Source organism: Tinamus guttatus, unplaced genomic scaffold (genome assembly GCF_059628265.1).
Source record: "Tinamus guttatus ecotype Peru unplaced genomic scaffold, ASM5962826v1 Tinamus_guttatus_pri_ptg000399l, whole genome shotgun sequence".
NCBI classification, from domain to species: domain Eukaryota; kingdom Metazoa; phylum Chordata; class Aves; order Tinamiformes; family Tinamidae; genus Tinamus; species Tinamus guttatus.
Genome location: NW_028288933.1, coordinates 11,710 through 15,206, shown reverse-complemented (window position 1 = coordinate 15,206; position 3,497 = coordinate 11,710). Strand labels below are relative to the sequence as shown.

General features: G+C 45.1%; 1 long non-coding RNA gene across 1 annotated transcript; it reads right to left on the bottom strand.

Moving 5' to 3' along the window:
• Positions 1-422: 422 nt before the first annotated feature.
• Positions 423-3,131, bottom strand: LOC148593388 (uncharacterized). The gene is made up of 2 exons (XR_015913732.1): positions 3,006-3,131; positions 423-759 (listed from the first exon to the last, which is right to left on the bottom strand). It is a non-coding gene; the product is annotated as an uncharacterized LOC148593388 (long non-coding RNA).
• Between the last annotated feature and the right edge of the window lie 366 nt (positions 3,132-3,497).

The window sequence follows — 3,497 nt, the reverse complement described above, 5'->3', positions numbered from 1 at the left end:
CTAAAAACTCGATGGAGAGCATCACCGTGACCATGGCAGTTAGAATTAAATTGGCACTTATCCAGCATATCACAGTCATGTTTCCTGGCGATTGCACAATGCTGCTTGTGCTTTGGAGTTACCACCATCATCTCTGACCTGTTTTGGGATGGGCAGCAGCGCGACGCCGACGCCGCTGCCGTCCTGTGACCAGCTCCGCGCGGCGCCGCAGCGGTGAGAGGAGAACTAGGAGACCGCGTTGCTCACGCGTCAGGGGAAAGCAAAGGAAAAAGGAACCAAACAAGTTTGCGCCGTCAACTTGTACAGAGACAGAGAGAGAGGCAAAGAGAGACAGAGAGAAAAGGGGGAAAAATTCCAGTTTGGCTAACACATGTGCAATCTGCTTAGATGCCCTTGATCTAGGGCCCTTTCCAGTTGACAAACGGAGTCGCACTTGGCTCCAGAGATACTGAAATGCCTTGAAATTAAACTAATTCAAGCTTTCCACCTCAATTTTTCTTCCTGACTTTGCAGAGTTAGGTCTCCTGCCTACCTACAACACACCATTCTCAATTAGGGACCTTGGCGTGCTGCTTTAATACTGGCAGTGGTCTAGTGGAAACAGATTTTACCATGATCCTGCACCACAATTTGTGCCTTTCAGAGAGTCGATTCGAGGGATGAATCCAAAATATCGTCATGGTGGCTGGTGCTATCACTGTCACAGCTTTGTGCGCTCGAATAGTTGGCTGCCTCCTGAAGCCTCATCAGCATATTCATCTGAAAGCAGAAGGAAACGTTTACATAATCTCATCTCATCCGATGCTGCCACAGCCATGCTAAATTTTAATAAAGCCCCCCGCTGTATGGGGTGTGCTCGTGTCCCGCTGAGGGAGACCACACAAAAGGATTTTGGAAAGAGTCAGAGGCCAGCGGCTCTTCCTGGCACCCTCTTCACTGTCTGCTGGGCTTCTTTAGACAGCAGAGCAGGTTTAAAGGTGCAAGGGGCCAGGGGGACACAGTGGAGCTGCCTGATAAGTCTCTCTAATTCCGAGGTGGCAGCGGCTGTGGCTGCAGCTGCAGCACGGGCAGGGGAAGGAAGCCATATCGCAGCTGGACATCTGGGCCTGTATTTGGAAACAGTCAGGCTTCCAAATAATTTTTGGATGAAGTAGACAGAATATATCGGAGAAAGCAACTAAAAACATAATCACACAAGTCACACACTGCAAGTCGGGCAGGTGGCGAGCGAGGGGTGGACTCGGGCCAGCTGCTTCCCAAAAGATACCAGCCGCTCTGGAGGAGCTCCCCTCGCAAGGGGAGCAGCAAGAGACCCTCCTTCCCCGGAGAGGGAGAGCCCCGCATAGCTCATTTGGGCATTCCTGGAACCCGAACCCCATTAGAAATATCATAAAAACCAGCAGCAAGCTCCAGAAAATTACTTGGATGCTTGACACCAGCTCTGTGTAACTATTGGGATTTTATTTATGAAACACCCACTCCAGGCAGCATACTCAGGGCTGCAAGCAATGCTAACATGGCTTTAACGTATTTCAAAGAACAAATAAGCTGTCATTACAGGGAACAGGAATGAAAACGAGAAGGAGAAGTTCTTTGTGTGTGAGTGTTAAATCCCTTTTCAGATTTGCTCAGGAATCTTTTCTTTTTTTTTTTTTTTGGTCTCAAGGCTGAAGTTTGTAAAGCTTTCTCTAGACTTTGAGCAGTGTTTAATGATCTTTAATGATGTTTAACCTGTTAAAGCAGGTAGCTTTCTAGCAGTAAACTTAATAGCTATGCATATTTGAGGGTGTAGGTACCTGCAGTAAGTGTGTAATGCAGCCCATATATGAAATCTCCTGTCTCCAGAAGCACAATCCTTGGGTGTGAGGCTGTCCCCCCGGGGCCAGTGTTTGCCCTCCCACTAGCTCCCATTAGGCAGGGTCAACCCTAGGGGCAGAAGTTTCAAACTTCTCCTAACTACTCAAATATGGGAAGCTGTTACACAGCAAACAATCTCAGTATGTTGGGAGCAAGGGCCATGGGCCACTCCATTCCTCGGCCTCCGGTGCACTCGCATATATTGCTTAGTGGAGGGTGATGCCTGTGTGCTGGCGACCTGGCCAACTGGCAGCCCGAATCACAGGGGAATCACACCAGAGCCTTTGGGCTGGGAGGCTGAGGGTCAGAGGAGCTGATCCCCTACACTTTTTCAAGGTGCAATGCTTGGTTTACGGGACTGAACACTCTGGAGGAGCTAATGATTCATTTCCTTGGCACTCATAAGATTTCAATGCTTTTTGCTCTGAGAAATTCCCTTTCCTGTATTCCAAAGGTAGTTCTCTAAAGTGGTATTATGAATTATGATAAAGTCAGTCTATAGAGAATGTACCAGAATAGCAGTTCAATATATGCAATTTAATATTCCATTAGCAGAGGAGGCATTGGTAAACCCAAACGTCTGGGATCATATTTAAATAAAATAATACACAGCATTTAGGGAAATCAACCTCTTATCTTTTAATGTCACCACACTTGCATTCCATATTCATTTTGACTGCTATACAGTCATTATTTATCTTAAAATGTTCTGAGGAATTGGAGGATGGCTGTCAAATTTGCATTTCCACTAAATTCCATACAACAGACAAGTTAGATAATGTGTGTTCCTCATCTGTGAAATGTAGAAGACATATTGCCTGACCTGGAAAGATGTTTTTTAGAATAAATCAATTAATAAATTGCTTGAGAGCAATTATCATGATGGAGACGTATAACATTAGTGAGCAGATGAGATATGCGTACAATTTAAGGACACATTAGCTTGATATTAATATCTTCCCTCTTGGCAGATTTTCCTTTTATTCCTATCACTTTTATATATATATATATATACATTACACTAAGATTCATTTTAAAGTATCATGTTGGAACAGATAAACAGTATGTTCTTTACTGTACACATTACAATTTAATGTGTGCCAGTCAGGTACATTCTGCAAGCAGTTCTCCCCACGTTTAAGGCTTACCAAGGGATCCCCTTCTGTTTCACTCTGTGGAACGTGCTTTGAGGTTGTTCCTTCTTTTGCTGACGCGTAACCTTCGTACCCAACATCTTCTGGTCTCAGCTGAAGCAGCGATGGCCACTCATGCTGCAGCGACGCTGAGCTCCATGGATAGGTATCAGCTACCCATTTGGAGGGATCCTCCCACGGTGCCCTCTTCCCGTACATCTGTAGTATGGACATAATGCATGGAAGTTTTTATCCTATGGAGTTTTCAGGACTAGTTGCAATAGCAGGCCAAAAGTAACCAAACGTATCTAGACCATTTCAATGAACTGTTTGCTTGCTATCTCAGATAGGATTAGAAATTCAAGCAACCATAGCTCCACTAGTGCTTCTTCAACACGCAGCGTGGCTGCATGTTGAAAGAGACTCCAAAACTAGTGATACTCGTAGACAACAGTGAGTTGCAAGTTTTTGATACCACATGAAACAAAACCTTCAGGTAATTTACTT